The sequence below is a fragment of the Myxocyprinus asiaticus genome, chromosome 23 (genome assembly GCF_019703515.2).
Source record: "Myxocyprinus asiaticus isolate MX2 ecotype Aquarium Trade chromosome 23, UBuf_Myxa_2, whole genome shotgun sequence".
Classification (NCBI taxonomy): Eukaryota; Metazoa; Chordata; class Actinopteri; order Cypriniformes; family Catostomidae; genus Myxocyprinus; species Myxocyprinus asiaticus.
In genome coordinates this window covers 27,426,507-27,447,703 of record NC_059366.1, presented here as the reverse complement: position 1 = coordinate 27,447,703, position 21,197 = coordinate 27,426,507, and positions in this window count along the sequence as shown.

Genomic DNA, 21,197 nt, shown 5'->3' with positions numbered 1-21,197 from the left:
GGGGCAGCGCTTGCAGGTTCACCACCTGGTCCCTAAAAGGAGAGAAAAACCTTGGGCACATAGCCCGGTTGGGGGTCTCAGGATCACATGAGAATAGCCCGGACCGAACTCCAGGCACGTTTCGCTGACAGAGAACGCTTGCAGGTCACCTACCCTCTTGATGGAAGTGAGCACAGTCAGGAGGGCAGTCTTCAAGGAGAGTGCATTAAGCCCGGCTGACTGCAAAACTCAAAGGGGGCTCTCTGTAGACCCTGAAAAACTACAGAGGTCCGATGAGGGAACAAGGCGTGGCCTGGAGGGATTCAGCCTCCTGGCACCTCTTAGGAACCTGATGATCAGATCATGCTTCCCTAAGGACTTACCGTCGACTGCGTCATGGTGTGCTGCTATGGCAGCAACGTACACCTTCAAGGTGGAAGGGGACAGCCTTCCTTCCAACCTCTCTTGCAGGAAGGAAAGCACTGTTCTGACTGCGCACCTCTGGGGGCCTTCCTGATGGGAAGAACACCACTTAGCGAACAGACACCACTTAAAGGCATACAGGCGCCTCGTAGAGGGAGCCCTAGCCTGAGTGAACGTGTCTACCACCGCAGGTGGGAGACAGCTTAGGTCTTCCACGTCCCGTCCAGGGGCCAGACATGGAGATTCCAGAGGTCTGGGCACGGGTGCCGGATGGTGCCCCTTCCCTGAGAAAGAAGGGCCTTCCTCAGGGGAATTTGCCCGGGGGGAGCTGTCACGAGGAGCGTGAGGTCCGAGCACCACGTCTGGGTGGGCCAGTAGGGTGCTTACCAGAACGACCTTCTCCTCGTCCTCCCTGACCTTGCACAGGGTCTGTGCGAGCAGGCTCATTGGGGAAAACGCATATTTGCGAATGCCAGGGGACCAGCTGTGTGCCAGCGCGTCTATGCTGAGGAAGGCCTCGGTGAGGGCGTACCAGAGCGGGCAGTGGGAGGATTCTTGGGAGGCGAACAGGTGCACCTGTGCCTGACTGAATCAACTCCAAATCAGCTGGACCACCTGAAGGTGGAGTCTCCACTCTCCCTTGAGGGTAACCTGTTGTTACGGCACGTCCGCTGGAGTGTTGAGGTTGCCCGGGATGTGAGTGGCTTGCAGCGACTTGGTGCTGCTAACTCCGTTGGAGGAGACGGCGGGCGAGTTATGACATACAGCGGGAGCGCAGACCGCCTTGGCGGTTGACATATGCTACCGCTGCTGTGCTGTCTGTCCGAACTAACACGTGCTTGCCCTGGATCAATGGCCGGAACCTCCGCAGGGCGAGCAGAATTGCCAGTAACTCGAGGCAGTTGATGTGCCAACGCAGCCGCGGACCCGTCTAGAGGCCGGCGGCTGCGTGCCCGTTGCCAACAGTGCCCCAGCCCATTTTGGAGGCGTCTGTCGTGACCACGACGCTGCCTGGAGACCAGATCTAGCGGAACACCTACTCGTGGAAACGAGAGGTCGGTCCAAGGGCTGAAAAGACGGTGACAGACCGACGTAATGGCCACGCGGTGTGTCCCGTGGCGTCATGCCCGTCTCGGGACTCGAGTCTGGAGCCAGTGCTGAAGCGGCCTCATATGCATCAACCCGAGCGGGGTGGCCACCGCCGAGGATGCCATATGCCCCAGGAGCCTCTGAAAATGTTTCATTGGAACTGCTGTTTTCTGTTTGAACGCCTTCAAACAGGACAGCACCGACTGGGCGCACTCGTTCGTAAGGTGCGCCGTCAAGGAGACTGAGTCCAACTCCAAACCGAGAAAAGAGATGCTCTGAACCGGGAGGAGCTTGCTCTTTTCCCAGCTGACCCGAAGCCCTAGTCGGCTGAGGTGTGAGAGCACCAGGTCCCTGTGTGCGCATAACCCGTCTCGAGAGTGAGCTAGGATTAGCCAGTCATCGAGATAGTTGAGAATGCGAATGCCCACCTCCCTTAACAGGGCAAGGGCAGCCTCTGCGATCTTCGTAAAGATGCGAGGAGACAGGGACAGGCCGAAAGGGAGGACTTGTACCGATACGACTGACCCTCGAACGCGAACCACAGGAAGGGTCTGTGTCGAGGAAGGATCGAGATGTGAAATTACGCATCCTTCGGGTCTACCGCCGCGAACTAATCTTGATGCCGGACGCTCGCTAGAATGCGTCTTTGCATCAGCATCTTGAACGGGAGTCTGTGTAAGGCCCGGTTCAGTACTCGCAGGTCCAAGATTGGACGCAACCCACCGCCTTTTTTCGGTACAATGAAGTAGGGGCTGTAAAACCCCTTCTTCATTTCGGCTGGAGGGACAGGTTCTATCGCGTCCTTCCGTAGGAGGGTAGCGATCTCCGCGCAAGGTAGCAGCGTTTCCATCTTTCACCAAGGTGAAGTGGACACCGCTGGACCTGGGCGGATGCCCAGCGAAGTGAATCGTGCAGCCGAGTCGGACGGTCCGGACCAGCCCTCGCGACGGACTGGAAAGCGCAAGCCATGCGTCCGAGTTCCACGCAAGGGGGACCAAAGGGACAACGTCATCGGATGTACCAGCGGGTGGGGCCTCACGGCGGGGCGGAGCTTGAGGTGCCACACCACATCGTGGCCGTGCTGAGTCTGAGGACATCGAAGCACTTACCTGGCTCCTTGTGACCACCCCCGGAACAGCCTGGGATGGGGGAGGAAGAGGCCTGTCCTCATGACCCGTGGAGACTGTCACATCGGGGGCGGATTTGTGCCACAGCTGGGCGCTCAGGGCGGGAGACTGCCGCTGGAGCGCCAACCTGCCAAATGGAGTGGTGGACGGTGGTCGTGATGCCAGCCATACACACCGAATATGTGACCCAGGGAACAAGGAAACCACTCTTGCGGAGCTCTTGAGTACTGCAGCCAATTGGGCATGCAGCGCAATTAAATGCAAAAGGTAACAAAAAGAAGATCTGCTTACCAGCTCCAGAGCAGCGGGTTTCGTTGTCCCTGGGTCGCCCGTCTCAGAGGCGCTTAGAAGACCTCCGTGGGTTCTTCGGTGCCAGCTGTGAGACGGGTGGCGTCGGCTTCCTGCGGTGGGCTCCACGCCGGGGCCGGGCCGGAGGGGCGGGCTGCGGCGGAGCCGGTGCAGTCACCGCAGGGGGACGCCCTCGGCGATGAGTAGATGGGGTGCGGGATCTTGAGCCACGCCAGGGCAGGACAACCGGCTAGCATCGATCTACTGCTCTACCATCGAGAACTGCTGGGCAAAGTCCTCGACGGTGTCGCCGAATAGGCCCGCCTGGGAAATTGGGGCAGCAAGGAATCGTGTCCTGTTGGCCTCACCCATCTCGACCAGATTGAGCCAAAGGTGGCGCTCCTGGACCACTAGTGTGGCCATAGTCCGCCTGAGAGACCGTGCCGTGACCTCCGTCGTTCGGAGAGTGAGGTCGGTTGCCGAGCGCAGTTCCTGCATCAATCCCGGGGCGGAACTACCCTCGTGCAGTTCCTTTAGCGCCTTGGCGGACTTGCAGGAGAGCCATGGCGTGCAGGGCGGAGGCGGCTTGTCCAGCAGCACCATAGGCTTTGACCGTCAGAGACGACGTAAACCTACAGGCCTTGGACAGGGGCTTTGGGCACCCGTGCCAGGTGGCGGCGCTCTGCGGGCATAGGTGCACCGCGAGCGCCTTTATCCACCTGGGGATTGCCGAATAACCCTTGGCCGCCCCACCATCGAGGGTAGTGAGAGCGGGGAAGCAGAAAAGATCGGGACCGGGCAGTAAAAGGTGCCTCCCGCGACCTTGTCAGCTCTTCATGCACTTCCGGGAAGAAAGGAACGGGGCGGGGCGGGGCGTGGCTTTGAGCGGTGCCGCGAGCCCAGGAACCAATCACAGAGCCGCGAGGGTTCAGGGAAGAGCGGTGAAATCCACTCTAACCGACGCTCGCGGCTGTCCAGGAAAGCATGTCGTCATCTCCACGTCAGCCTGTGACTGGGCGATCGACCCCGAAGGGAGGAGCCCAGCTGAGGCTTCCGACTGGACGAGCCCGCTCTCCAATGCTGCACTCGAGAGCTCATCACTTTCGCGGGCTCCGAATAAGAGGTCGAACTCGCCGTGAGACGAGCCGGCGGACTCACCCGGAAGCCCGATCGGGGCAGACGAGCGTGCTGGGGAATGGGAGGTCCACGGGGGGATACCCAGCGGAGGCGGTCCCATTGGGGTCCCCAAATCGCCCCCAGCGCTAGCCGCGCTGGCCTCAAACCCGTGGGTAAAAGGACCGAGGCGGGAGCCTCTGGGGTGGCGAGCCGCGACCGCAACGTTGGCATGGACACATTCTCGCAATGAGAATGTGACCATCCACGAACGCTGTCTCCGCGTGAGCAGTGCCCAGACACGAAAGACAGTGATCGTGACCGTTAGAAGGCGAGAGATAACGAGCACAAGCAGGAATAACACACAATCGGAAAAGCATCTTTAAAAAGACGCGTCTTTAAAAAGACGTTCCGTGTGTGCGCTCTTTTAGAGAAATATATACTCTAAAAGAGGGGAAAAATGCTCTTTCAGAAAATATACTCTCTAGTTTTTCTGCCGAAGCGCCCAGGGGCATTCTCTGCAGTGCACCAGTGCAGAGGGGGGGAGAAGCCGCTGAAATGTGCCGTCAGATCCAGCAGGTGAATGAACAGTAGTATTCAGCTCAGCGAGCATGACCGTTCGGCTCCGAAGAGAAAATCTGAATGAGTGGTTGCATACCAGCTCCTTTTATACCCGTATGTTCGGGGGAGTGGGATGCAAATACCACTCGCCAATTTTCATTGGCCTTTTATCAAAGACCAGAGGTGTCTCGGGCTCCCAAGAGTGACCCCTAGTGTCACTACATCGACACCAACGTCGAGTGAGTGACAGATAGGGAACCAGGATGTTCCCTATCTGTCACTCACTCAACATTGTGTCGATGTAGTGACACTAGGGGTCCCTATACAAAATGGCACAACGACTGAACCATATTAAGTGGACTGGCAGTGCGAGAGGGGCAGACCGCTGTGTGCCTTGTAGCCAGCACACCAGGCCGTCATGTAACCCCCCCAATGCTCTTATGAGCATTGAACGGTCCCTTCGGGGACAAGTCCACTGCCCAAAAAATAGGGACAGGCTAGCCCAGCCGTGGCCTCTTTTCCTCTTTTTTCTCCCCAAAAAGAGTAGAATGTGTTTACCAACTGGGGGCCATTAGTGTCAACATCAGTGGGGTGTCATTCCCAAGGGGAAGACACCACGGAGACTTTCTTTCATCTGCTGAACACAAAGATTTTTAGTGAATGGGGTCCAAAATTTTGAAGCTCCAAAATCCACATAAGGGCAACAAACAATTACTCCAGACAACTCCAGTGGTTAAATCAACATCTTCTGAAGTGATATGATAGATGTGGGTGAGAAACAGATCAATATTTAAGTCCTTTTTTTTTCTTTTCAATAAATTCTCCTCCCTGCTCAGTCAATCTCCAATTCAGTTTCACATTCCCATTCTTCTTCTGTTTTTGGTTATTCACAGTCTTAATGCATATGGCCCCTTCTGGGCAGAGGAGAATTTATCATAAAAATTACTTAAATATTGATCTGATTCTCACCCACACCTATTAGATCGTGTCTGAACACATGGATTTAACCACTGGTGTCATATGGATTACTTTTATGCTCCCTTTATGAGAATTTTGGAGCTTCAAAATTTTGGCACCCATTCACTTGAGGAACTACAGAGCTGAAATTTTCTTTTAAAAATCTTCATTTGTGTTCATCAGAAGAAAGAAAATCATACACATCTGGGATATCATGAGCGTAGGTAAATCATGAGATAATTTTCATTCCCTATCTGTCACTCACTCGACGTTGTGTTGATGTAGTGACACTAGGGGTCACTCTTGGGAGCCCGAGAAACCTCTGGTCTTTGATAAAAGGCCAATGAAAATTGGCGAATGGTATTTGCATACCACTCCCCAGGACATACGGGTATAAAAGGAGCTGGTATGCAACCACTCATTCAGATTTTCTCTTCGGAGCCGAGCGGTTGTGCTCAGTGAGCTGAATTCCTCCGCTGCCTGTACTCACCTCGATCTGCTGGATTTTACGGCGCATTTCAGTGGCTTCTCCTCCCTCTGCACTGGTGCACTGCAGAGAACGCCCCTGGGTGCTTCGGCAGAAATAAAAGAGTATATTTCTCTAAAAGAGCGGCACACACGGAATGTCTTTCTAAAGATGCGTCTTTTTAAAGATGCCTTTCCGTTTGTTTGTTATTCCTGGTTGCGCACGTTATCTCTTGCCCTCTGACGGCCACGATCACTGTCTTTCGTGTCTGGGCGCTGCTCACAAGGAGACAGCGTTCATGGATGGGTCATGTACTCATTGTGAGAACATGTCCACGGCAACGATGCGGTCGCAGCTTACCTTCATTAGAAAGCAAGCCACCCCAGAGGCTCCCCGCCTCGGTCCTTCTACCCACGGGTATGAGGTCAGCGCGGCTAGCACTGGGGGCGATTTGGGGACCCCAATGGGACCACCTCCACCGGGTATCCTCTCACGGAACTCCCATTCCCCAGCACGCTCGTCTTCCAGATGAGTCCGCCAGCTCGTCTCATGGCGAGTTCGACCTCTTATTCAGAGCCTGCGAAGGTGATGAGCTGTCGAGCGCAGCATCGAAGAGCAGGCTCGTCCAGTCGGATGCGGAAGCCTCAGCTGGGCTCCTCCCTTCAGGTGCAGTCGCCCAGTCACAGGCTGACGTGGAGATGACGACATGCTTTCCCAGGCAGCCGCGAGCGTCGGGCCAGAGTGGAACCCTCCGCTCTCCCCTGAACCGTCGCGGCTCGATGACTGGTCCCTGGGCTCGCGGTACCACTCACAGCCACGCCCCGCCCCCATTCCTTTCATCCCCGAAGTGCACGAAGAGCTAACAAGGTCGTGGGAGGCACCTTTTATTGCCCAGTCCCAATCTTTCAGCTTCCCTGCCCTCACTACCCTCGATGGTGGGGCGGCCAAGGTTTATTCTGCAATCCCCCGGTGGATAAGTTGCTCGCGGTACACCTATGCCCGCAGAGCACTGCCACCTGGCACGGGCGCCCAAAGCTCCCGTCTAAGGGCTGTAGGTTTATGTTGTCCCTGACGGCCAAAGCCTACAGTGCCGCTGGACAAGCCGCCTCCGCCCTGCATGCCATGGCTCTCCCGCAAGTCCACCAAGCAATGGCGCTAAAGGAACTCACAAGGGTAGTTCTGCCCCGGGATTGATGCAGGAGCTGCGCTCAGTGACCGACCTCGCTCTCCGGGCGATGAAGGTCACAGCGCAGTCTCTCGAGTAGGAGATGTCCACCTTGGTCATCCAGGAGCACCACCTTTGGCTCAACCTGGTCGAGATGGGAGAGGCCGACAAGGCACAGTTCCTTGCTGCCCCCATTTCCAGGTTTGCCAGTCCGGCGACACCGTCGAGGACTTTGCCTAGCAGTTCTCAGCGGTGAATCAGCAGACAGAGGTTAACAGGGCATATGGCATCCTCAGCGGTGGCCACTCCGCTCGGGTTGATGCATATGAGACAGCTTCAGCACTGGCTTCAGACTCTAGTCCCGAGATGGGCATGGCACCATCATGCCGATCTGTCACTGCCTCTTCAGCACTTGGACCGACCTCACGTTTCTATGGGCAGGCGTTTCCCTAGAGCAGGTCTCCAGGCATGTCGTATTTATGACAGATGCCTCCAATACGGGCTGGGGTACTGTATGTGACGGGCACGCAGCCGCCGGCTTATGGACGAGCCCGCAGCTGTGTTGGCACATCAACTGCCTTGAGATGCTGGCAATTCTGCTTGCCCTGCGGAAGTTCCGGCCCTTGATCCAGGGCAAGCACGTGTTAGTTCGGACAGACAACACGGCAACAGTAGCATATGTCAACCGTCAAGGCAGTCTGCGTTCCTGTTGTCTGTCACAACTCGCCCGCCATCTCCTCCTCTGGAGTCAGCAGCACCTCAAGTCACTGCGAGACTCTCATGTCCCAGGGGCGACCTCAACACTGCAGCGGACGCGCTGTCACGGCAGGTTAACCTCAAGGGAGAGTGGAGACTCCACCCTCAGGTGATCCAGCTGATCTGGAGTCGATTCGGGCAGGCACATGAAGACCTGTTTGCCTCCCAAGAATCCTCCCACTGCCCTCTCTGATACGCCCTGACCGAAGCACCTCTCGGTATAGATGTGCTGGCACACAGCTGGCCCCCTGGACTTTTCAAATATGTGTTTCCCCCAGTGAGCCTACATGCACAGACCCTGTGCAAGGTCAGGGAGGATGAGGAGCAGGTCGTCCTGGTAGCACCCTACTGGCCCACCAAGATGTGGTTCTTGGACCTCACGCTCCTCGCGACAGCCCCCCCCTTCTGGCAAATTCCCCTGAGGAAGGATCTTCTTTCTCAGGGATGGGGCACCATCTGGCACCCATGACCAGACCTCTGGAATATCCATGTCTGGCCCTTGGACGGGACGTGGAAGACTTAAGTGGTTTACCACCCACGGTGGTAGACACGATCACTCAGGCTAGGGCCCCCTCTACGAGATGCCTGTATGCCTTTAAGTGGCATCTGTTCATTAAGTGGTGTTCTTCCTGACGCGAAGACCCCCAGAGATGCGCAGTCAGATCGGTGCTTTCCTTCCTGCAGGAGAGGCTGGAAGGGCAGCTGTCCCCCTCCACCTTGAAGGTGTATGTAGCCGCTATAGCAGCACACCACGACACAGTGGATGGTAAGTCTTTAGGGAAGCATAACCTGATCATCAGGTTCCTGAGAGGTGCCAGGAGGTTGAATCCCTTCAGACCGCGCCTTGTTCCCTCATGGGACCTCTCTGTAGTTCTTCAGGGTCTACAGAGAGCCCCCTTTGAGCCCTTGCAGTCAGCTGAGCTTAAGGCACTCTCTTTGAAGACTGCCCTTCTGACTGCGCTCACTTCTATCAAGAGGGTAGGAGACCTGCAAGCGTTCTCTGTCAGCGAAATGTGCCTGGAGCTCGGTCTACTCGGGCTACTGTCACGTGATCCTGAGACCCCGACCGGGCTATGTGCCCAAGGTTCCCATGACCCCTTTTAGGGACCAGGTGGTGAACCTGCAAGTGCTGCCCCAGGAGGAGGCAGACCCAGCCCTGTCGTTACTGTGTCCGGTGCGCGCTTTACGCATCTATTTGTATCGCACGCAGAGCTTTAGAGTCTCTGAGCAGCTCTTTGTCTGCTTTGGTGGACAGCAGAAAGGAAGCGCTGTATCCAAGCAGAGGATCGCCCACTGGCTCATTGACGCCATATCAATGGCATATCACGCCCAGGACGTGCCGCCCCTGGTAGGGCTACGGGCCCATTCTAACAGGGGTGTAGCGTAGTGGCATGCACAAGCAGGTAAGTCCGGGACAGCCAGCCAGGTGTATCGCTTGCGCATAGCGCATTTCACCTCCACTGAGCTGAAGATGTGCGCCGTTGACTCCCAGTAGTGTTCACAAACTGTGCTCCCTGGTTGATTTCCTCCGAGCCCTGTGGCAGAAGAATTTGCAGAAAAACTCGCTGCTGGCTCAGTACACGTGCTAACTAAGCCCTGTACTGGGGTAGGTGCTCCGCATGTGTTGGTTCCCCATAGGTGTCCCCATGCGACGTATATCTTCTGCTAATTTGTTTCCCTGATGGTAAGCTGCACCTTCCTTGGGCAGAGGCCCCTCTGCCCCAGTCACCATGCTTGTAGTAACTCCTCTAGGGTAGGACGTACCATAGGACTTCTCCACATGGCATACTTCCGACAAAGCTCGGCAAGACCATTTGAAGTATTTCCACTTAAATCCCCCCCCCCCGGGGTGTGGTCTCCGCGGTGTCAAGACCTGGTGGCCCCAGTCAGTTAATTCCCTTTTTTTTGGGGGAGAGGGAAAAAAAGGGGGATAACAGGCCATGACTGGGCAAGCCCATCTCTATCTTTTGGGTAGTCGACTTGTCCCCAAAGGGCCATTCGACACTCATAACAGTGTTGGGGGAGGTTACGTGTTGGCCTGGTGCGCTGGCTATGAGGCACATAGTGGTCTGCCCATCACACACCGCCAGTTCACGTAACACAGTTCAGCCAGTTGCGGCGTTTCGTATAGGGACCCCTAGTGTCACTACATCGACACAACGTCGAGTGAGTGACAGATAGGGAACGTCCTGGTTACTTGTGTAACCTCCGTTCCCTGATGGAGGGAACGAGACGTTGTGTCCTTCCTGCCACAATGCTGAACTACCCGCTGAAATGGCTGGGACCTTGTCTCGGCTCCTCAGCACAAAATGAGTGAATGAGTGGTTGCATACCAGCTCCTTTTATACCCGTATGGCCGGGGGAGTGGTATGCAAATACCACTCGCCAATTTTCATTGGCCTTTTATCAAAGACCAGAGGTGTCTCGGTGTCCCAAGAGTGACCCCTAGTGTCACTACATCAACACAACGTCTCGTTCCCTCCATCAGGGAACGGAGGTTACGCAAGTAACCAGGACGTTTTGGGGTGACCTATCCCTTTAAGGAGCTATTTCTACCTTAAAATGTGCTTTCTTAATAGTTACTTTCATTGGTTTAACCTAAAGTAGTTGGGTTGATTCTGTCATTTTATGTAAATAACATTGTTGAACGGAATAAAACCAGCTAATTGCTTGACAATGTACAAATATAGGCAAATGGCATCCACTGTATAGCAAAACCATCAATGCACAAACCTTACAAAAGAAATCTGAGCACATGTACTCATAGACATGGAGAGGGAAGGCATTGTGAAATTGTAAAGGCATATTCAGCATAATTACTATTCAAATATACAAAGAATTATTTTTATAAACGACTTTCCTTTTCAGTTGACGTCAAAAATCCCTCATAATTTTTCAACCCCTCCCCTCCCACTCAACCACAATTTTCCTCAATCCAAACAAATCCTGATGGGTAAAATCCTGTCCTGGCCTACATTTGCTTTTGTTGAATATACTGTTTTACTCATAAATGCGTCAGTTTACAGAAGTAAAATGGGTCGCGAACTGAATTCCTTTTTAACTGAATTTCATATTAACTTCAAACAAATCACACATTCTGCTCTTGTAAATAAGAAAACAAATACAGGAAGCCAAAATAAACATTAACATTTAATGTACAAGTGCACATTGTGACACATGACAATGGCTGAAAAATCAGCAGAGAAGGATTGACTAATCTGTTTTTGACAAGAAGAACATGCTGCTATATGCATTGTTTTGTCAGCATTCATGAGTGCGCATATGTGTTTGTCTTTGTGAGTCCTGTCACACATTTGTTTGAGTGATGGAGTGTAGTGATAGTTACTAAATTGTAGCTTGTGTGTTGAGGGGGAAGTCTTTATTTCTGCCACACTAAAAACTGTCTCACAGTGCAGTGCAGTCCTCAATACCTCAATTCAGTGATGGATCTACCCCTCAGCACTGCCTGAATTTCCATGTGTATATAGTACATTTTAAAGGAGTAAGTTCTCAAAATTCTGGACCTGGAGAATTTTAAAATTACAATTTTATTCCACTTACAGTTAAGTTTAGGGCTGGGGTTTGGGTTGGGTAGTAGGGTGAATAAAATATGTATTTCTGTTGACTGCATTACATGCTACAATTTACAGCTGAAAATACAACTAGCTTTTGGCGTCACTCTCTGGACATTTCACCTGGAAACTGCTGCTGTGTCTGAATATCCATACTTCCCTATTACGATAAAAACAGTATGTCAATGGAGTAGTATGTCAGAATTCTCAGTATTCATAAAACAGTAAGCGAGAAATACCTGGAAGTCCTACTATTCTGGCAAGATTTTGAAGTGCAGATTGAGTGGACACTTTACAATCACATAATCCCCCGGGAGCTGAGGAGACGTTCAAAATGCTGGATTTAAAAGAACGACAGTGAACCATGAGTTGGACGGCTCTTTTCAACTGTAAGTGACATACTGTATATAGCAAGAAAGTTGTTCCTTGTGCTAATGTTTGTTTAACAAAACCAGGGTAGATTAGTTTGCGGTTGTTGTTATAACGTCAGTATCCACATCAATACTTGATTTTGATCTAACCCTTAGGTTGATTAATTAATACTTATATATATATATATATATATATATATATATATATATATATATATATATATATATATATATATATATATTACTTTAATTAAAGGAAATGTTCACCCAAAAATTTAAATGATCTCATCATTGACTCTCATGCCATCCCAGATGTTTATGACTTTTGTTCTTCTGCAGAACAAAAACAAAGATTTTTAGAAGAAAATCTCAGCTCTGTTGGTCCATACAATGCAAGTGTACGGTGACGAAAACTTTGATATTCCAAAAAGTACATAAAAGGCAGCATAAAAGTAATCCATTCTTCAGTTGTTTAATTTGTGTCTTCGGAAGTGATCCAATCAATTTGGGATGAGAGCAGACCAAAATATAACTCCTTTTTTCAATATTAATCTTTTCATCAGCAGCCTCCTTTGTGATCGTGATCAAGCTTAATTACGTGTTTTAGTGCAATCTAGTGCTCTGCGCATGCACCAAGCACTAGGAAGTGTAACTGAGCTTGAAAACATGATCTCCAAGTAGACTGTAAAGGCAAATGTACAGTGAAAAGGGAGTTACATTTTGGTCTGTTCTCACCCAAAACCGACTAACGATTCTGATAATATGAATTAAACCACTAGAGTCATTTGGGCTGCCTTTATATGCTTTTTGGAGCTTCAAAGTTTTGGTCACCATTCACATGAATTCTATGAAGCTACAGAGATGAGATATTCTTCTAAACATGTTAATTGGTGTTCTGCAGAAGAAATAAAATAATACACATCTGGGATGCAGGAGGGTGAATAAATGATGAGGGAATTTTCATTTTGGGTGAACTATTCCTTTAAACCAGTTATAATTTATATGATACCACAGTTATTTATTTATTTATTCATTTTATTTATTTTTTATTTTTTTATTTATTTTTTGACAAATATTGTTTTCAATGTAGAATGCAAATGATAAAAAAGACTGAACAAAAGCTTAACTAAACCTAAACAATCTAAATGAAACACTTTCTCTTCAAAAACAAAATGGCTATATTTGCGTGCATAGAAAAGCATTGGGTGGGGGGTCAGGGAAGACAATGAATGCGATGACATCACCCCAAGGTGGTATCGCTGGAAGGATATGCGCTTGTTGTGAGGGAGCAGTTGAGCATCACCTCCTGTTTCTTCCACTCTGAGCACAGCAACAATAACAATGGAAGCATTTACACATTTACCACAGACCATGGCAGACACATTATCTCTGCTGGCTTTTACTAGCCTCTATTACAGAGACTGAATGATCTGCTACATTCACTGGCTTTGATCGCGCTCTCTCATGTTTAAAAGTCAGTCCAGATGCAATGAGACATATTAAATTCATCATTAACATTAAGTTAATGGCAAAAAGAATGTTCATCAGGGAGGATCGTGGTCTGAAAATGGTGTCTATGGGTAATTGGGACTATATTGTCACATTTTCTTGACGTCAGCAGTGCATGTAAAACGTCTCCCACTTCACCATAGTGACAGGGTTATAAATCAAACTCAGTCCTAATTGGCCAAAGGCATAAACTTTGAACACACTGCGTTCGAGAGAGAGAGAGAGAGAGGGTTGCTGTGGCAAGTTGGTTTGTAAACAAGGGGTGCATGTGACCTTACATTCCTTAGCGGAGGACAAAGTAGGAAATTTAATATCAAAGATAAAAGACATATTCCAAACTACACAGAGACTATCAAATTGAATTAGCTTTGAGCTAGTCAACCAGCAAATCAAAGGGTTGTTGATGTTTTAGAGATCTAGTGTGGTACAAGAAAGGCATTTTACAGTGCTTAATACTAATGTTAGGAAAATATTTTAGTGTGCTAAAATATTAGACTTTGTCCACACATTTTAAAACAACCTCTGAGGCTCTGAGATTCAAGCATCACTAAATTAGATTGAAAAGTTCTCTATGGACTCCAGCATGAACTGTGGGTACAGGTGCATCTCAATAAATTAGAATGTCATGGAAAAGTTCATTTATTTCAGTAATTCAACTCAAATTGTGAAACTCGTGTATTAAATAAATTCAATGCACACAGACTGAAGTAGTTTAAGTCTTTGGTTCTTTTAATTGTGATGATTTTGGCTCACATTTAACAAAAACCCACCAATTCACTATCTCAAAAAATTAGAATACATCATAAGACCAATAAAAAAAAAAACAATTTTAGTGAATTGTTGGCCTTCTGGAAAGTATGTTCATTTACTGTATATGTACTCAATACTTGGTAGGGGCTCCTTTTGCTTTAATTACTGCCTCAATTCGGCGTGGCATGGAGGTGATCAGTGGTGAGCAGGAAGAACAGAAAAGAGAGAGTAAGCGAGGTGGTCAGGCATGGCCTTTTAACCCTCTCTGTTCAGTCCAACCCTGAAAAGGCTCTAAGCCAAAAGTGTCTTTACGATGTCACATGATCACCATTTTCCCTCCATTTTCAAAGATGATTTACAATCCTTTGTGTAAAGGCCTCTTAAAATTCCTGCTTGAAAATGTACATGTTTTAATCATACATTTTATATCCTAAATAAAACAAATTATAACAATAAAATTAATTTGCTCATTGCTCTCCTCATGGGAAGGTAAACCTTCACATATCAGACACAGTATATCTGCTCTGAATAATAGTTAACTAACTGTTTCAACATGGATAATACACAATTAAAAATCATCATCACCAATTTATCAGTTATAAAGGTGATTACAAGTCATAAAACATATTTTAAAGGTTACATCTGGCTATAATCATTTGTGTAATATTAATTTTTACTATCAAAAATAGACTGTGCATTGATCAGTGTGGAATGATGAGTCTTTTAATAGTGTTATAGTTCATAATATAGGTCTATGCATTGTAAAAACCCAAAAAAAGTTTGTTTTGTGCTTTTGGAGATGATAGAAAAGCACTAGTTTTGGTCCTACTAAAGAGAGTTTCCAAAAGTTCAGATTCTGTTTAATCTCTCTGTCTTGAACAATGAGTTTTAAGCATATGATGGATATAACGGCTGACTGTCACAGGATGGTCATTCACTATATAATTTTAAGTGTTCGTGTGTTCTGACTGAATGAACGAAACAGAGGAGCTTCTTTTGATTTCTGGAATCCCCAGGTTTCCATGATCACAGTTGCTTCTCTGGAATGTGCTTGTCAGTGGGGGTTTTGGGTAAAGGTTGGGTTTTTCTGGACACCCTCCCTTGTTTTGTGACAGTTACATTGGCCAGATGCAGGTCAGCTCAGACTCCTTGGCGCCAGTCTAGTTTCTTAATGCTTAGAGGAATTTCCCGGAATTATAGACCAACTTGGTGTAGTTCTGTCTTAATTTTTCTTCATTTCCTTCTGCCTGGCTACTCAAATCATACAGAAATTTAATTAATTGAGTTGATTCAACTAATAAAAGTGTCTTGACATCTTTATTTAATCCATTTATGATGGGACGCCACCCCAAACACCCCCCTCGCCCTCACCCTCTAACAAGGGTGCAACTAGGGATCTCACACAGGGCACCAGAATGGTCTGAAATGGCCCTGGGGGTTCTCTTTCTAACATTCATTCAGTATCTCAATATTGGATTCGCCTCAGGCATATCAGACACTGGAAGCAATGACACCACATCTGTCAGCCGACAGACCAATCACAGCAGTGATAAGGGAGCCCCACTTCCCTATATAAGACACTGCCACAGGTATCTTCTTCATTCTTGTTCTTTTCCCCGTGCAGATTATTTGGAAGCTATCCTCAGCAGGACTTGCAAGGAGTGGTCGCTAAACAGTTCAGTAGATGAGCCATTCAGGTACGTCGCAGAGCTCGGCTGGATTTGTCGGGATGGTCTGAGAGAGACATCCGAGATGCAAGGCTTCTTTTGCAGCTGTGGCTGCCAAACATCACCCGTCTAACCCTCAGGGGAACAAGAAAAGACGGGCGACCTAACCACTGTTCTGGTTTGGGACATGGAGTGGGTAAACAGCACTCGTGAAGTCTCTGTTCCATTCTTCCTCAAGAAGAGAGTTTGTCCCCCCCCCCCGCCCCCCCCAAGCAAAGAGGACTCAGCAGGGAGTTGAAAACTAAGTTTTTTTGTTGCACAGCTCTTGCAAAAAGAGTTTAAGGAGAGTGTTGGCACCAGATCCCCCAGTGTCTCTCAGTTTGCATTTCCCTCTCCACCCACAGGGTCAGAAAAGAGAGATGAGGACAGTTTGCACAAAAACATGAGTGTGACAAAAATAAAATGATTCTCTGTGCATCTAGGCAGTGGGCAGAGGGTACAGCAATGTGTGAAAATAAACACAAAAAACTCTTAAATAATGTCCAATTTTGAGCTGCAATCCCCAGCTCTGCCGTTAGATGATGCCGCAGCACCATCGGTGAGTGAAAGCTACAGAATGGGGTTATTTCCTGCAATTCGCTATAAAACCACCTCTCTTCAACCAGGTGTTAATGTCAACAGCGGATTTTGGTGGAAAAAATTGCCAATTTGCTGAGCAAAAGAGCTATAAGGGTGGTGCTGGCAGATGACAGCTGTTAGGGCTTTTACTCCAGGTATTTCATCATCCCCAAGAGAGGGGGAGGTCTCCATCCCATTCTGGACTTGCAGAACCTCAAACATCTCAGAAGGTACAAATTCAAAATGCTCATGCTCAAAACGCTCTCTCAGTTCATCCCAGAGACTGGTTTACATCAGTCAATCCGAAAGATGCATATTTTTGCATTGGCATTTCCCTTCACACAAAACATTTCTAAGGTTTGCTTATCAGGGAGTAGAATACAAATTTTTGACAGTGACTTTTGTACTGTCATTAGCACTGAGAATGTTCAGCAAGTGTGTGGAAGCAGCACTAATGCCGCTGAGATTAAAAGGTCTCAGAGTGTCTGCTTACCTAGACGATCTACTGCTCTGTGCTCCGTCTCATTTGGAGAACTTAGGTTTCAAAATAAATGAGACAAAGAGCTGTCTGATGCCCTCACAGGAAATAATATATCTGGGTCTCAGATTAAACTCTGATCTGTATCAAGCGATTCTGTCAGAGGAGCGCATTGGATCGATTTTCAGCTGTTTGTCTCTTTTTCAGAGAGGGAAACAAGTCTCATTCAGACTGTGTCTATGCCTATTGGGACTGATGGCCTCAACGACGTCAGTCATTCCATTGGGACTATTGTAAATGAGAGAGTTTCAGCACTGGATAGCAGTGCAGCACACAGGATGTTTGCTCTCCGTCACTGGAAAATTCCCGATTTCCTTCACGAGGGAACCCCTTTGGGGGCGATCTCTCTGAGGAAAGTGGTGATGACAGATGCATCACACACAGGTTGGGGCATGGTGTGTAAAGGCAGAATAGTGAATGGGGTTTGACACCTCGTCACTACGCATTGTGCACATAAACTTCCTGGAGTTACTGACAGTGTTTCTAGCATTGAAGCAGTTTAAACTGTTCCCTCAAAGCCACCATGTCCTAGTCAGATCGGGCAACACAACAACAGTGGAATACATAAACAGTTAAGGGAGCACATGTTCACAGACTTCACAGCTTGGTACAAAATCTGATTGTGTGGAGCGGTGCATACTTTCTATCATTGCGGGCAATGCACGTTCCGAGAGTGATGAATACGGGAGCAGATCTCCTGTCCAGGGGAAATCCTTTGTACGGAGAGTGGAAGCTTCACCCACAAATGGTGAGTCATCTGTGGGAGAATACAGTCACTGAGAGAATACGGTCCCTCAGTCATACTGATCACCCCGTACTGGCTGGGGAAACTGTGGCCGGCAGAGATAATACAACTCTTGTACAGCCAGCTTTGGCCACTCCCGATGTGCAGGGATTCGCTGTCGCAAGCACGGGGGAAATATTTCACCCTGACCCGGACCAAGTAGCTCTTTGGGCTTGGCCCATGAGAGGCTAAATTTGAGTGTCACGGGTTTACCCCAGATGGTAATTGAAACAATTCAGAGCACTAGGGCTGCATCATCGTGCTCCGCGTATGATCGGAAATGGAGTGTGTTTGAGCAGTGGTGTGCACACAGACACACTGTTCCATTTTATGATTGGTGGCAGATGTTTTATGCTTTCTTCAGGAACTTTTGGATAAAGGCAGGGCCTTTTCTACTGCCAAGGTTTTTCTCGATGCTATATATCGGCTTGTCATGTGGGAATTGACTGGAATCCGGTGGATTGCTGGCTTTTCACCCATTTCTGTTTTCCTCGGAGGACAAGTGGCTTAATTGTCTGTGTCCATTTCATACTCTACGTTTGTACGTGGAGAGAACTAAGGCATTGAGGAAGAGTAATCCGCTTTTTGTTTCTTGGGCTGATTCTCGTAAGGGCAGACCCATATCATGACAGTGCCTGTCTCATTGGTTAGTGGAGGCTATTATATTAAGTTATAATAGTCTGGGGTTGCGACCTCCAGAGGGCTTGAGAGCTCACTCTACAAGAGGCATGGCTACCTCGTGAGGTATGTGGAGAATGAAGAAGAAACCTATGGCAGTGTCTTATATAGGGAGGTGGGGCTCCCTTATTACTGCTGTGATTGGTCAGTCAGCTGACAGACATGGTGTCATTGCTTCAAGTGTCTGATATGCCTGAGGCGAATCCCATAGTGAGATACCTCACTCCTGTTATCAGAGAACCGGGGTTACGTGAGTAACTTAAAGTTACCATCATGGTAATGAGTGGAGCTGGAGCCTAGGTTGAGGACCAACACAGAGTATTCTACACATTGCTTTATCCATTGAGCAATTGCTGTGATAACCATAGCATGGTGACCAAGTTGCACTCAGTAGTGCTTCCTACCAGTACGTGTTTAGCATGCTAACATTTCCTTTCACTAGCTAGCATATCATTGAAAGAGTTTCGTTTGAATTTTTTTGATATAACATTTTGTTGGGCTTACTTGATTCAGTTAGGTGCCCTCAACTTGAAGTATTTAAATTGAAATTACATGGCAATTTTAATTTAAGAAAAATATTTTCAAACATGTGAAACCACTGTACATGATCAAATCAAGTTCAGCTAAAGATTTATTTTTTTGAGTGTATAATTCCTATTTGTGGTATTGGCAGCTTTCTTTATGTTTACTATATATTTATTACTCTAAGTTACTTATTAAATGTAGATAATCTTAAGTAATTAATAGTCACACTACAATGCATTGTTAATGTTATAGTGTAATTATACCAATAAGCATTAAGTAATACAAATGATAATTACACTGTACCTGTACCATGCAATTATATTCTGGAGCAGCTTTCACATTAATTACACATTGTTATTCTAATTTATCCTGTTTTTAATTGCATGTTGCATTATATGTGATGTGTGTAATACAGAGACATTTCATCCAGACACAAAGGAGGAAATATTATTCCACAAAAAAAGCCTGTTTAATTTAAATACATGTATGAACTGTCATGCCTTTATTATGTATTACTGCTAAATGCATGAATAAGCCTGCTCCAAAGCAGTTACCAGTATGTTAGCAAACACCAGAGGACAGAAGAAGGAGTGGATGTTGCTCAAGGACTATCTGTGATGAAGTAGACCCTTCATTAAACATAACCCTCACACAAAGAGACAGAGACACTCAGTAGACAAAGACGTGGGCAGAATGTGATAATTTTAAACTCATGTAAACGCTATCATTTTGTGAAAGAAATTGCTTAGGGCTTGAACTGTAACCTTATGTAAACATTGTTATATTTGTATGTTTGTATATATATATATATATATATATATATAGAGAGAGAGAGAGAGAGAGAGAGAGAGAGAGAGAGAGAGAGAGAGAGAGAGAGAGAGAGATTTGTATGGACTTGGACTTGTCACGGACTCGGATGCATTTTTACTCGGAGTTGACTTGGACTCGAGCCTTTCGGATTTAGGATTTTTTTCAGAGTCCGGCTGAGTCCATGGCATTTGTGATGCAATGAAAAACAAACAAACAAAAAAATAACATAACATAGGATGACCATACATCCTCTTTTCCTCAGACATGTCCTCTTTTTCAGACCTGATAAAAACATCCAGGCCGGGATTTCAAAATTGCCTCTAAATGTCTGGGATTTGGCTTTGTCTTCATATTGATGTGCTTTCTACAGTTAGTACTATCATACATTCTGTGTATTTGATACTGCGCATCAGTTTTCACGCATATACTGTATGTCATTACGTGTGATTTCTTTGGCTGAGAGCAGCAGCACGCACTCTTTCCAAGTACTCTCGCCCGCGTGCCGTGCTGTATGTGTGTGCAGGAAAGAGATCGCCATTCGCCAGACATCTCTGCCGCTCTCATCCAGAAATATCAATAATGTAAGTACACTTTAAAAAGTACGTTCCCCAGCTCTGCAAATTATTAAATAAAACGCGTTTTATCAGACTCACGCTTACTACGCAAAGTCGTTTCTATTTGAAAATGTTGATTATATCGAGACAAAATAAAATGTACTACATGTTAGGGACATTTAAACTAATATGACAGATGTAACAGACCATGATGGAAATTGTACAACTCAGTCTATCACATATTTGTAGCACAACCTCTGTGTGTTACCTGTAAAGCTGTAAGGCAAAAAAAGTCCGAAAATACAATGAAGAACACAAGTGAGGGGAGAAGTCTCTATTCACCTATTATCCATACTAAATATAATGTGAAAAGAATGAAACATCAGCCCAAGGTGAGTTTGATCTTGACTTTAGGGAAGTAGGCTACACCTGGACACAGCAGGAGGACTGAAAAGTGTGAAGTGTACTGTAATATATATATATTTAATGGTATCTGATCTTTTCTGTTTTTATTTTATGATGTTGTATTTAATTTTATGGGCATTATTAAATGTTTTGTTATGACCATTTATTAAATGTATTAAACACATTACATTTATTTAATTAATTACATTAAATGTATATTCACTGTGACAAGGAGGAGGGTGGGGCATTTATGTTTTAATTTTACATTAAATATTACTCTGACTGTTCAGCCGGTTCCCGTCTCCTCCTTTGCCATTTGAACCCCCTTGTTACATTGGTGCTGAAACCCGGGAAGGAGGAGGGATGCGCTGTTGTGGAGTCCTTGCTACGTCCGTCTGCCCAAAGGAGCAGCTGTGGCCATCCACCGGGGGATGGAGGAGTCACTGCCGGCCGCCTGGATGTGTAGGAATGGCTGCTGTCTGCGAGGGGAGG